This window comes from Augochlora pura, chromosome 3, assembly GCF_028453695.1.
Source record: "Augochlora pura isolate Apur16 chromosome 3, APUR_v2.2.1, whole genome shotgun sequence".
NCBI lineage: Eukaryota > Metazoa > Arthropoda > Insecta > Hymenoptera > Halictidae > Augochlora > Augochlora pura.
The window spans coordinates 12,694,633-12,709,792 of NC_135774.1; the positions used below are offsets into that span (position 1 = coordinate 12,694,633).

General features: G+C 41.1%; 2 protein-coding genes across 8 annotated transcripts in view; one reads left to right on the forward strand and one right to left on the reverse strand.

Annotated features, from left to right (window-relative positions):
- Positions 1 to 15,160, forward strand: part of By (focal adhesion protein tensin) — a 303,833-nt gene that overhangs the window by 25,419 nt on the left and 263,254 nt on the right. The window lies entirely within an intron of this gene.
- Positions 1 to 15,160, reverse strand: part of LOC144468132 (putative sodium-dependent multivitamin transporter) — a 34,822-nt gene that overhangs the window by 1,586 nt on the left and 18,076 nt on the right. The window contains exon 8 of one of the 2 annotated variants that reach the window (XM_078177352.1): positions 10,158 to 10,565. The exons of the other annotated variant lie outside the window; for it this stretch is intronic. The gene's annotated coding sequence lies outside the window, so the exon portion shown is untranslated. Of the gene's footprint in view, positions 1 to 10,157; positions 10,566 to 15,160 lie in introns of those variants that run through there. 2 annotated transcript variants of the gene reach the window in all.

A 15,160-nucleotide genomic window follows, 5' to 3' on the forward strand; every position in this document is an offset into this window, starting at 1 on the left:
TGATCTGTATATACGGCGTTCGTATTAGAATAACGTAAATTTTATTATAATAATAACGAGATTGGATTTATTTGAACTTCGTACTATTTATATGGTAATATACACTCATTTATAAATTATTCGAATGCTTATATTTTTAACATTTAACATTTATATATTATATATATATATTAAGCTGAAGCATTTGATATCATATTACACACATAATAAGGGATGGATTTTAAGATTTTCTAAGTAAAAGTATGCTTCAGTTTAAAATATGTATATTCCATTAGTTGAATATTAAAAGCGTAAGCGTTCAAATATTTTCGTGTGTAAATGTATGCTTGTTATATATGATACTTTGTTATATAGTTTCTGTCGTATACGTTTATTATAATACACGATTATATCCTACTCAGTGCAGAAAAGCGATAAAACTCTAACCTGCAGTTTTCGATTAATATTCAACTTATTACTGAGTAATTAAGAACTGTTAATGTTCCTTGGTAAATTATTGCGGTATACGAATAATGCGCGGCGAGATCAACGAGTGATTAGAGCCGGAGAGTTCGAGGAGAGAAATTCCTAATTACCGGCGGGACCGGGCGCGGTTTACAATAATCCCTTGGCCCACTGTTCCCAGATTTATTATTCAAACGGCGTTGGTAATTACTCGGCAGCGGCGTTTTCTTTTCGCGGCGCGGAAAGAGAGCATCCGCGCTCGCGCGGAGGGGGTGTGGCGGGGGCCATACAGCCGGCTAAATTGCACCGCGAGGATATTCACGGGCGTGCGAAGTCATTGTCCGCCTCATTTCCCCTTTTCGCGTGTCGCGAGACTTTCTGTTTCTTTGCGGGGGTCCCGTCGCCGCTGTTATTTTTCCACCTGTAACAACCCCTCGGGGAGCGGCGAGACGACTAATATCCGCCGCGATGCAACTTTCCAACCCCCTCCCGCCCGACAAAGACGCATTATTATGCGCGTCTCACCGGCAACGCTGTCATCCACCAAACGACCCCTCTGCGCGCCACGCTGTCTACAATAACAGCTCACGTCCGTACGTGTGTCTGTCTTCTGTCTCTCTGTGTCTGTCTCCGTCTCTCTGTGTGCAAGGGGTTGCAAGCGCGCGATTTGTCGGGGGCCGAGTCTGCGACGACACTTTCATCGAAACGAACTTCCGTCGGAAATTAATGCGCAAGGCGAATAGCGAAAGCGAATTTTCTAAAACGATTCCGTATGAATTTACGTTACCAATGGAGAATTTTCGTTGCGGAGCTTTGGATCCTGAGATTTTAAATAGTATTGTTTGCGGAGAACGTTGGTGGTGTTGTTACAGGTTTTAGACTGAGTTGAAAACGTATGGAAAAGAATGTTAATTATTATTATTAATTTATTGACAATATTGAAGGAAGAGAGAATTATTTTATATTCAGATCCGCCGTTTAGTTGTGTTTGATTCTCTAATAGCTAGATTGTAGATTTTATTTATTTACAATAACGTTAGAGAAGTTTAACCTCATCAGAAAGTATCTAAGCAGTAGCTTAGATACTGTTTAGTTTTCTTAAAATTAGAATTATTCTAAGTCTAAAGACAATGAAAATCAGTTAAAAAATTATTTGCTATGGAATTCCTCAGTAAATACCGAAAAAATCTTATCGAATGAAATGAAATGGATGATCAATAAAACAAAAAAATTAAATAGATTCTTCCCTGCTATAAAAACTCATCCCTGAAGAGGTTTAGAATATTATCATCCTCTTTTCAATTTATGAAAATTAATAAAACGAGAGACAGATTTTTATTTAATTTCTGTTCTTGATAATTGAAGTGCCAAGTATTTATTTTGCAGAAAAATCCATAGTCTGCTAATTCTGATGAATATAACCACGTTGAAATAAACTATAAAGAAAGAAAGAAAGAAATAGTTGCGATCGTATAATTTTCTATAATATATATATTTACAATATATTTATAATAATATATTTTCTACGACGATCGTGCATGGCAACAGCCATAAGAACGAATATTTGTCGGACAAGAAACTGCAGTATATTTTTACAGTTTCAAAGGGGACACGAAGCGAACATTCTTCGTGGTTTGTTCGGCGAATTTGTCGGTCACCCTTCGCAGGGAGCAAACGTCACTGGAAGGGTCGTCCCCGAAGGCGAGTCAAATATTTACCGGCCGGAAATTACGTGTTCGGAATAGCTGTTACCCGATAAGGGGACAAAACGTCTTCGAGGCCCGTGGTGCATCATCGTGTCCCGAAGGGATGCAAATATTTTGTGCGCGCGGTTATCGATCACCGTCGTAAATTAATTTCGCCGTAGATAAGGACAGGGAGGCGAACGCCGGCTTATCGATAAACAGCGTGACAAACGCCAAACACTCCCGGCTAGCGAACCCCCGGGATCAAAGGTGACTTCCGGCAGGTTCAGGTACGGTTACATTATAATCGCCTGTTGGTTCCGGCTTTAACAATATTAATAAATCCAATTAGAGCGACGCATAAATTATGCGCCAGCCAATAATCCTGCTCATCCATGGATTCCGCTGATTCGTACTCGGTATTATAGTATCGAACCTGTTAGACTTTTAAGGTTATATTTGAAGCGCGTCCTCGAATTTTGCTAAGCAATAATAATCGTTTTTTCGTTCACATTATGGCGCTAATAGTAGAACTACTTTCCTACGATTTTAAGGGCATCTGTAGGTATTTTTTACAGAGCAAATATTGGGTATTATAATTTTGCACTTGGCAGTATTTTATGTTTATCTTTGAACAATATACTCGAATTTTTTGAAGCAATAATCATAACTTTTGTCAAAGTTACAGAAATAGTTCTGCGATATGTGAGCTACTAGATTTCGCAAAAATTATAATTCTGCAGTACGAAAACATATAAAAATCATTCTACTGTTTTAAAATATTACAGTAATTAATAAATGAAATGTTCATTTTATACGCCACTTTAATGCGAATATACATGTATAGTGTCGTTACATTGACTTCCGAGAAGGAGGGTCGATCGCATGAAACAGAAACGAATTTCGGTAATTCGTCAAGCTGAGCTCGCGTCGCCCGGTTCGATGCACGGGAGAGTATTTCAGGGGCGAGAAAAATCGATGCGGAGGCGTAAAAGAAGGGGCGACCGGGAGCCAAAGGGACAACGGAGCCGCAGAGAGAGCGTCCTACCAAGGCGAAGCAGATTAGAGCAGGTCGGGGCGCGCAGCGAGATTTCATCTCTGTTGTCCTCTCTCTGTAGGCTGCCGCTTTCCGCCTCCTCGCCGCCCTCCCCCTCACCGTTCCATTCTCCTGTCGCCCTTGAATACCTTTGCCCTAACGATAGAACGCAAACGGCCCGAGCGAAGGTCCCTCCTTCGCAAGCGGCGCATCTGGTCCTTATCGTCGCCTAGGAAAAATCGGGAACCGGTTTTCTACGGCGTTCGCAAGGATCAACCGTTCATTAATGTGACAGCTTATTACGCGCCGGTGTCCTTTCGTTCGACTCGGCGATATGATTTATGGCCATTTAACGCGATCCCGATTCTGACGAATCAATTCCGCTAACGACCGAATCATTTTCTCTAACTACACCGTTACTTACTTTGTTGCCGGGTAACGGTGTTTATTATTCGGTTAGAAGGAACGTCGCTCAAACATATCCTTTCTACTACCACGAAGACGCGATATAACCAGTTTCGCGGAGTATGATAAGTAAAACTCTTTGAAACTTTACGATTTTTAATACGGATTTTATGATAGATTTTTTGTGTTTACGTCGGAGATTTTTATGGCGTGAATTTAATATTATTTTTGAAGAATAGTAGTGTAGAGATTTATATAGAATAATAGATATAAAAGGAATTAACCTTTCACATTTTTAGTTTGGTATTTTTATACTGCCTGTTACTGTACTTGTTTTCTTTTCATTTATTTTGTGCTGTTTTGTTTGTATCAGCAGGCGTTCGCTCGGGAATAAAATAAAATTGAATAAAAATAAAACATGGGAAAGGAAAATAAACCATATAGCAACAAAAACAGTAGGATATGGAATGAAATAATATTGAAAAACTGGAGCTTTTATGCATTTACCACAAAAATGAATATGTCAAATACAAAACCTGTTGAAAGAATGTTCAAAGAATTCAAGGTAACAGGACATTTAAAAGTGACAGGACATTTTCATATAAATTATATTCCGTACGATTAATAGAGACGATTTTTATTTTCCATAAAAATTCGCAGTCCAGTTATAAGTCACTCTATACGTCACTGTACACATCACTCGCGTTTAGGGTTCAATTATTTCCCATCGCAGCATCGGAAAGTATGCCAGCCGATAGAAGAAGAATTGGATTAAGTACCCGGGTCGTAAAAAAGTGTTCCCTTTTATCCGATTATTGCCTGAGAGCGTCCGATAAGCCCGAGGAATCGCAGCGAACCGATGGCGGGGGCTAGTGGAACACCCGTTCCGATTCATATCTAACTATTTCGAATGTGCCACTAATGTGTCGCAGTATCACCGGGGCACGTTCTCACATGGCCATTAAAGAATTCATTCACGGGAACACGCATCCCGTTTCCCAGCCGGGTTAGGAACACGATAGGCATTAACGGTGTCTCGTCCCCCGTCGCTCGGGAAACGGATTTCACGGAAACGCTGTCCTATCGAGCGAAGAAAGGGCATTATGCAAATAGGAAGCTTCGGTCCCGACGACACTGAGATCGTTAATGTATTCGAGAGGGTTGCGCCTTTTCACGGGGCGAATCGTTACGACCTTAATACCGAAGCCGTTTCTTTCAATTTATTAAAGATACCCTGGAAAAAAGGAGACCGAATTGTTGCCCCTCCTCGGCGTCCTTATATTTAATCAAGTGTCCCTTTAACCCGACTGCGCATTGTGTCCAATTCATAGTCTACCGACGAAAATCTATTTCACCCCTTATTCGAAACTTTTCTTTTTATAGGTTATGTCAAGTTATTTTTATTGTGCGTTAATTGATGGTCGATATCAATTGTTAAATATATAGGTTTATAATTTTAATTTTGAGACTATTTATTTTATCTTAATGGTAGGACTATTATTATATGTTATATATAAGGTAAAGATACAAAAAGCGATTACCTAAGTAGCTAAATAACAGGCGTTACATGTCTACAATTTTATCGATATGTATTACATAACGTAAAAAATAATTTAGTTAAGCTACTTTTTGATCTTTCTCTTTGAATATAAAATTTTAATCGTATCAGTATTCAGAAAATTGTCTGATTAGATCTTAATATTTAATTAATAGTTAATTTATATTTATATTCTTTTAAATCGAAAGAAAATTTGATTTTTCTAAATAGAAGAAAGAAAAACTATCTCCTCCCATCTGAAAGATTACAATATAAGGGGTAAAATACGAATACATCTTTCGAACAAAGTTTCGTCAATAAATTATTATCAATTAACTTCCTACCCTTAAGAAAACTTCCCAGCCTATTCTCAGCCTGGAGAATACCTGACGAGATCGAAAGGGTACGTTGAAATATCTTGCACCGTCTTCTAGAACCTGCTGCCAGGTATCCTGCACCTACCTGGTGGGAGAGCTGTGCCAACAAAATTACGATTCCGGACAAAGTACTAACCAACCTGGGCAAAGATTGCGCTTTTCGAGGTCGGAGACTAAGCGGTTGAGCAAACTTCGGCTTTGCTTGCGTGCAGTGACGGTGCATACAATTCTAAAATGCCAAAAAGGTATCTGCCCATATTATCAACGGTGAGAGAACATTTCAAATTACGAATTTTATGTTAAATTTTTGTTTTCATTGAACATGTAAGTAGAAAATTAAAATTTCTTTCCGAAAGTAATTTTTTAAAAAGTTTATTTAAGAAGTTGAAAATATAAGCCTTCTGGAAATTATAAATCATGAATATAACATTAGAAAAATAGAAAATAAAGTCCAGGTAAATATAAATAAGATAAAAATGTATTTTTATTTAGTGTATGTATTTTATATCTTATTTTCGAAAACAGACTCGATGCAGCGTTTATCTAGTGAGAAATAATTAGTAAATAATAAGCAGAGCACTATCTGTTCGTCGAATATTAATGAAAAATATTTTAAATTAACAGAGTTATATACTGCTCAAAAATAATACCAAAGAATCATTTCCAATAGAAATACTACACAACAGAATAATTAAATTTATTACAATGGAACCAACAGGAGAACATTATACTTAAAACTCCATGTAATAGAATAAAGACCACCATATAGTAATATCATAATTAACTATTGACACGAATCAATATTATTCATTATACTTAGCTCTATCACTTAGTAACATTCTAAATTAAATAAACCATATTGGTCAGGTCGAAAAAATGTATTTCGGCCAGCTCCTCGGTACTCGAGAATACATACATATTACGGCGTCGCGTCCCCGCGACAAGAAGATGGCTGCCGTGCGAGAAGGAGCGCGTCCGAAGCGCGACCGAGGAGGACGGCGATAATCTTGGTGGCTGGCCCGGCGCGCGATGAAGAGGATTCTTCCACCTTTTTCGCCGCGGGCCATTATTCTACACGTGCGAACATTTCGCGGGAACAATGGTCCGGTCGTTAGCCGGAGTTTTCGTCCTGAGTTAGGATCGTGTCCGGCCGCGTATTATTCCGACGGGTTCCTGGAACGGCACTCGTTTGTCGGCAAAAATAAGACACCGTGGAAACCCGTGAAACCCGGAGGTCCGCCGAGGAACCTGCCCTCCTCTACACGTGTTCCCTTTTCCCTTCCATCCCGACCCCCCGTTCGCCGCCCGTATCCATTTTTTTTCTCTCCCCCGGCTCCTCTGTCTTGTTCATTGTTCGGCTCCATTGCCTCTCGCGGAGACATTTTCTGAAACTAATTGGGCCGCCGCCTCATTAGGCACGAAACTCGAGGATGACTTTCTCGCGTTAGGCCAGCCCCGGATTGTTCCATTCCCGGTGCTTCGGGGGTCGTAAAGAGGTCCGCCGGGCCACGGGGGCGCTGTTTTTGCCGGGGCTCTTTCGACTTCGCGTGCGAAACAGAGATCATCGCGGCGACGATGACGGGGTCTCGGCCGCTCGGCTTCCGAGAGCAGCCGATCTCTTTAGCGGATACGAGCGCTTTTTGCGCGCAGTTGAAATTGAATGTGCGTGAGCCGAGCTGGCTCTTTGTGCACCTGATTAGTCTCGGCGAGATTGCAAGTGCTACCACAGCAGGTAGAGAACGAGTTCTCACGCGAATCGATGCCTGTCAGCGGCGTTTGTTGCGGCGTGTTTCTCTATCTGTACGCGAAACTTAGCTTGATTGGTTCACCTTGACTCGGTGTAATTTTCTAGTCGTACATCTATTCATTTTATATGTTTGAATAATCTTAGTTTTAGCCACAATACTGCACGAGAAGTTTGCTCTGTTGAGGAAACAATTCGTGTCCTGTTTTTCAACTTTTAATTAATTCAATTCTTCTAGAGTTGTTTGTTTGTTGTTACTTTATATGTGAAGCCTGACAGTTCCTGGTTTCGAGTTATATGAACATTTTTATAGTTGTATAAAAAGTTTGGATTATTGAGGTAGCTATGCGAGTGATTAATGAGTGACTTAATGAGTAATTAATAGACTGAGAATTTTATACGTTTATGGCAGAGATCAGCGATAATAGAAGGATTTAGGAGTATTGTTACACTAGTTTCAATCTATTAATACTTAATTTATCATTTTAACCAATTAAGATGAATCAGTCCTTTATTTCGAAGTTGTTGAAATTATCTCTATATTGAATCATATCAATCCAAATAAAAATTATGATAAAAATGTTGAAAAGTCTAAAAATAATAACGTGATATAATAATACATAAAACAACAAAATATAATAATAATAATGTATTATCATTTCTAAAATACTTGCCGGTTAAAATTATCCGAAGAAGCAATGCACTCCAGTCCACTCAACAGAAATAAACAGAGCCTCAAGGTTGTGAAAAGAGTGATAAATCGCGCTAGTCTCCGGAGCCAAGCATATATCATCTAAATAAATGGGGTCCAATTGGAAAAGCGCAGTGAACAGATTTTTCAGTCGATCATTCTCGAAAATGTTATTGCGACGGTAGCCCGCATCCGCATCAATAACCTCCTTTCCCATAAACAACGTCACCTCGTTGCCTTTCATGCAACGATGCAACCAGCATGCGTCGCGCAACGCGTTGCGTCGTTCCAGACGAATTTATCAATCGTTCGTACCCACTGAATTTTAGTCGCCGGGAAATTCTCTTTCACCGAACAGCCTCCGCTGTAAATTATCAACGGAATATTTATAATAAACCGATGATACATGACTCCGCCGTCCGGTCGATTGATTATTACATACTCGGTTGGGAGAGGCTCTCTTTGTACGAACGCAGTGATCTACAAAATCTCTCGACCATTTACGATCTTTTCAATGTACATTCCACGGTTCAAATATTTATTTAACTCCTTGCGGAAAGGAAACGGTCGAAGTCTCGATATACTTCGAAGGAGATAAAACGAGGTTTCCTCGGACGGCGTACTCTCTGGTCGATAGGAAACTTTTACCTCTCTCGAATTTTATTTTCCGAAGGTAACAAGGTTTACCAATCTTCTCGATTAATTGACTTCTGATCTTTGAAGTTACTTTAAAATTAACGTAATTTTTAGTTATTTAGTATTACGATTAAGTAAACCAAAGTGTATTCAGAAGAAATGGACATGGAGCAAAGAACTGTTTGAAAATAAATTGTTGCTAAGAGAATGATTGCTCTTATTAAATGTAAAAAAGAAACCATAGAATATTAAGCATTTTCGTTGATTTATTACTATACATAATTATCAATTAAATGCGCTTTCATTTTGCCCACTATATTTCTATAAAAATTATATTCTTCCCAAATAAAATTGTTCTGACTTATATTTCTGTATTCTAATATATATTTAAAAATTTAATTTTACTTCGTCTCTGTACGTGCATTACGACATTTTACTTTGTACGGGAACAGAAACTTTTTCCCTCGGAGCGTAGACGAAGACGGCGATGAATAATCGAAAATCCGCGCATTCCTCGAGCGTGATAAATTGCAACAATGTCGGCAGAATCATCGCCGCGTGTTCACGGAGGCAGCGCAATCGATGGCCCATACTTCTTTGTCCCAGCGATTCTCACGAAGCGCCAGGCGAGATCCATTGACCGAAGCGATCGCGGGTGGATCGAGGACCGCAAGTGGGTGGAGACCTGCCCACGCGGTTCCGCAGTCCCGGCCGGGAAGGACGAGTTCGAAGACTGCTCGGATCGACGTAATAGCGGGAGGAGCGGAGTGGAGGCCACCCGTGGTATCGCCGCGTTTTACATAATCGGTCAGCAGTCGCGAAGGGTAACGACGAGCGCGCGAGCCGGATGCGCTCGCAACTTTTGCATATTCCCCCCGGGGGGGAGGAGCAGCGGCGGCACTATCAGCCTGGCTACCGGGTCCAAGAGAACCCTCTCCAACCCCCTCCCGCCGTCTCGTGGTTTTCGAGCCGCCACACCTATGATCGTTCCATCGTAGCCCCGAGTGAGTTGCATCGGTGGGCGCGAGCCGCATCAACGCGTTCCCTTTGACGATATAATCATCGCATCACCGGCGACGTAATAAATCGACTAGCGAGCCGGCACGATTATCCTCGATCCTACCACCGCCGGTACCGACGTGCAATGTATAATTTGAGACGAAAAGGGTTCCGGGCTGCTTCGAACCCGGAAAGAGAGTGGATACTTTTCTGCGAATCGAGGAGCTCGAGGGTCAACTATGCGAATTTTTTTCTCGGAAACTGCGAAGCGGTTTCATTCGAGACTTTTTCAACGGTTTTGACAGTGTTTGAGGAAGGTGTGTAAATTTTTCCGCTGGGATCGGTGCGATAGAAATTGATGTACAGAGTGCTGAGTCGTGTTACCTAGAGGAGGGCAGTATTCGAATTCTTTTCAATCGAATATTTTATTTCATTAGAAATTATTCAATATTTGTTCTAAATTATTCTATTTATTTCTTTGAATAATTCTCCATTTGAATAGTTTTTTATTGGAATAAACGATGCGAATAATCGCTGACAAATAAATGGATAAACATTGAAGAAAACACTACAACACTCCTATATATTCCAACTCTTATTCTAATAAAATCTTATATTTGATACAGATCAATTTCGTCGAATATAATTTTATTCTCTTACCCATGATCCGAATAAATCTGCCAATTTCTAATACCACCAAAAATAGTTCCTAATACCATCAAAAAACCTCGGTTTTACACCGAAATCATAAGGAATCCATTCCTATACCTGGACAGATCCTCGGACGTTGTTAGAGGCGAGCAAAGACAAAGGAAGAGACGGCCGACGACGACACGGGAGATCTGGAAGGCGCATCCTGACCTCACAGCGAGATAAATCGTCGTGGGACCGTACTCCTCTTCCTGGCTCGACCACCGACTCGACCTGCCCACTCGATCCGATCGACCGGTTAATCTTGGATCACCTGTACTCGCAACCTGTCCTCCTGCTTCCTGGGATCTCGAATTACGCCTGGAAAAAGGCCCGCGTTTCGTTTACATAAAGGGGAAGAAGAGACAGGCCTTCTCTCCCGTCACGGTGGCGCGTAAATCCCTCCCCTCCCCTCCACCGGAGGAGCGCAAGCAAGCCGTTTAGGCGAGTCCTCCGTTACCGGATTAATGCCCGGCACCCGGGGGCCGCCAGACCCCTCTCACGTGACGTGTCAAAACATGTGGACCGGGCCGAATCACACCGTCAGCATTCAGAAATTATCGTCGGCTCGCGAGAGTCGAGTGCTTCCGTCGACACTCGACGCCCGGGGACCTCGTGTGAAGAAGTTGTCACGGCACCACCCCGGCTTAAACGTCGCCTCCTCTGCGGCGGCCTCTCTTAATTGCTGTTCATCGGCGGCCGCCAGGGTCCCACGCAATCCATGCGCTCCATTTAATGCCCGGCCACTTCAACGGAGTTTACGGACTACGCCGAGCGTTTATCCTTTTAGCGAGACTCCCGGTTTTTGCAATGTAAATGACCGGTTGCCGGAGTTATGCGGTGACTTCATAGTTTTCCTCGGGACCCCGTCCACTGGGTGGTCTCCACGAAACGGGGCTTCCGTCGAGGGAATCCGCTCGGGAAATTTTTCCGACCGAGCCTATTTGTGGTTTTAAGGGGGACCGGGAAAAATAAAGTTGCCAGGGAGCTGTTTTCTCTGAACCCGGAGGGGCTATTAAAGAGGCTCTTGAGGAGGATACATTCATCATGCGTAGGGGAACGTGGAGTAGGTGCGGGGATAGTCATCAGGAAAGTCATCTCACTAATTTTTGTTCACAGCGGATACCTTCGCGAAGCTGGGGCGATTCTTCGATAAATGTTTCATCTTAAGAACCACCTCCTAGAGTTAACAACGTCTTTACAAAATTTGTAATTAACTTGCAAATATATAAATTAATACTAAAATATAAATCGTAATAATAACATATATTAACAAAATATATAACATGTGTTATAACATGTATTATTAACATGTATAATATTTCAAAAATAATGAATAATATTTTAATTATTAAGATTTTATTTTCGGTCTCCAATGACCCCAGAATGTTACATACGAGTTCTAAGGTTAACAAGATGTTGCAACGTTTTCGAAACAGCGTGTACGTCGTATCTAGGGAATTCAGGGCACGCAGGGTCGTTTCGCCGGTCAGGGGTAATTTAGGAATTTCGTAGAAACAACCGGTGAGTCACGGCGCGGGTAGAAACCGCTTCGCCAAAATTTTAGAGCGAAGTGCAACGACCGTTTTACGTAACGCCACGCGACGTGCCAGAATCGAAGCTCTCGATTTTCGATGTTGGTTTCGGGACGCCCGGAGGCCGCGCTATCGACTTGCTTCCTGGCGAACGCTCCGCGGATTAACGATACAGACTTTGTTTCCTTCTGAACAAGCGAGCGCGGTTCACATAGTGAACAGGTCTCCGGCGACGATCCCACGCGTCGCTTTGAACCGAGCCGCTCGTGGTTTCCACGATTTCCTAACCGAATTTCCTATCTGCCAGGAAAGCGCCGAATCATTCGCGGAATTCCGTCGGTCTACAGGAGGGGAACGCGTTTCCGGAATTTTTTAACTGTAATCCCACCACGATAGACGCATTTTTTCCCTGGTTAATTAACTGCGCGGTATCCCCACCAGTTCCTGGAAATAACCGAACCTTTCTCTTTTGCTTTTGCTTCATTCACGCTGCGTGCTTATCACTTTCGTCTTCGACGCACTGGAGTAGAACAGGAACTGCAGTTCTCGAAGACTGGGTTGTTAGTTTGAACACGTGGCACGTGGTGGGATCTGATGGTTGGGTTGATGATAGGTCCAGTTATATTTGAAAGATTGTTTATAGTTACTTTTAAGTATTTTTTATTTTTATTTATAACAATAAATTGTAATTAATTATTTAAGGAAGAATAGATAGCTTGTGATAGGAGAATTTTCTATGTTTTGAAAGATATTTTTTTATTTGGTTAATTTATTTAAATAATTAATAATTATTTTGCAAATGTATAAACAAATACTAAAATATCTATTACTAAATAAGTGAGCACTAATTTTATAAATTATTATTTTCCTTTGTTTTATGAACAAATTATGGACTTTATAGTAAAGCTACATAATCAATAGAGTCTATGAAAGCTGTACCCATAGTTTCAGATCATAATGTTAACTAGTTTCGGAGATATAAGGGTGGAAAGTTGGTGGTTGCAGAGCGTTCCGCGCGAGCCAGTGAATCGTCGAAATTCCCGGGAAAAAGTAAACAGATAGTAAACGTAGTATTTATGAATGAAACCCTGACCCACGCAACTGTCCGACGCGTGGGGTAGGTCAGGGCGCTGGAGTGAGCGAGAGGTCCGAGTGTGAGAAATTAAAAAATTACCCTTGTCTTCAACCTGCGATATCTCTGGAAAGGGACGTCGCATCAAAATGCGATAAAGTGCATTTTAAAAAGGAGTCTTCAAGCTTCCCAACAGTCGAAGTTGCATTAACAAATATTCAGTACTTTATTTAAAAAATGGATTTAAATTTGTTCTATTTTAAATACGTTTCGAACTTTATAAAATCTATTCTAAAAATTTGGAAAAATTATATTTACTAACAATACAGTTATATATATGGTACAGATATATTATATTAGTGATTTTAAATGTATATAACAAATTACTTGCAGCTTCACTATGTGTAACGCGTTTCGGTTCATACTTTATAAGGGTTTTCCGATGAAAGCTTCTTTGAAAAAATTGTAAAAATTGTTATTTATAGCTTACGTTAACAATATTTAATGTTATTTAATGTTTGTAACCACTTAATTCCAGTTTTACAAACCCTAGCAAGTTCGAGTGCATATTTTATGGATCTCCTCATTGAAAATTGACTTTAAATGATTGCAAAAATTGTACCAATTAATTTAATGGTAATATACATAATAAATATCGTTCCAAACAATAACATTTAATATTTATAACAAATTGTTTCTTCACATATTATTTTCTTAATTTATTCTAAGATTAAAATCGATTCTAAGATCCACAATCCATTGAATCCTGCTCCATCAAAGAACGGATCGCCTGGAACACAGTCGTGTTAGCTCCTGGAATCGCCGAGCAACAGCAATTCACACGGCCGTCAGCGAATCTGTGTCGGCGAGACCGTAACCAGCATAGCCAGGAACAGTAGAGAACAACCGAGATTGCTACCGTATCTCGAAGGCCGGGTCCGGTAGGTGGTTTTTGCGGTTAAATCGGCAAGAGCCGCGGCGCGGTTTATCCGGGCACCGGGCACCGGGCACGACGAAGACGGAAAGGACGACGACTTCTGGCTAGTTCACCGAACATAAGTCGCCCGGGCCGTTTTGCTCGTTTTGCCGTGGCTAGGTGCCGCCGCCGCCGCCGCCGCGGCCACGAGATCCCATGGATCTGACGCAAGATGGATATCGTATTCCCTATAATGCATAGCCGGCCGTATCGTGAATTCCGCGGTGAAGAGGCGCTCTCGCCGGATGCTCGCGCACGAACTGTCTTTTGCATAGGTTATCGTGGAAGACCCAGGATACGGAGCTGCATTCTTTTCGCTCCCCCGTCGGAGAACAACCGACTTTCCGATCCACGTTAGCCGCGCCGCCGCTGCCTTTTCCCCGGGGATCCGCGTCGTGGCGCCTGTGTGTTTCCGTAAACCATTCGGAATTTCAGTGCCGGGGGAGAGAGGAATTCCGAAGAGTCGGCGAGGAATCCGCTGTAAACTTTCGTTTAACCAACCAATTATCCTTCGAGCCAGCCAGTGTCCTGGACATCGGCGCGCCCTTTGCGCGGGCCCTTGGACCGCTCGGGATCACCGCGGAAACACGCAGAATTTTCTGCCGATGCCTGCGCGCTAATGTTAAATGCAACAGCGGGAAAATGTTGGAGATCGTTGGAGATACTCCTTCATTTATTGCCTATTAATAGCCTCGAGGCAGAAATTGAATCTTTTTCAACAGGGACCTTAAGTTAATTGGAGAATTGATCCAAAGCGCGGTAATTTTTAGTCGAGATTGAATAATTTATATATTTGAAATATACTGAAGAGAATCATACCCCTATGGATTGGCTGTGTCGTGATGTATAGCATTAAAAGTCTTAGAAAAGTCAAATATGATCCTTTTGGAAATATTGCACACTTTTATAAGGAGCAAACCTGATGTCTAATATACTGTATCATTGTTAGCAAATCCTCCTTGAAGTATAAATTCTAGTCATACTTGTATTATTTACATATTAATTCAGATATGCCTATATAGTAATTAAATAATTAAAATTGATACACCTTAACACTAGAATTAATAAGGTAGTCAAAATGACTGGTTTCTAATTTCCTCTTTCACAATTTCTAATACTATAAAATATTTCTGTGATCAATTTTTAGATGATCTTTTTTTATTCAAGCATTTATTCTAATAGAAATCATATGAAATTAAAATAAATCCAATCTTATTACCACTGGAAAATAATATATAAAATAACATACGATAGTAGCATTTGGGGTTCGGTAGGAATATAAAATATTACCATTTTAATGATGAAAAGCGAGCAATTAAATCGAACGTTCCAT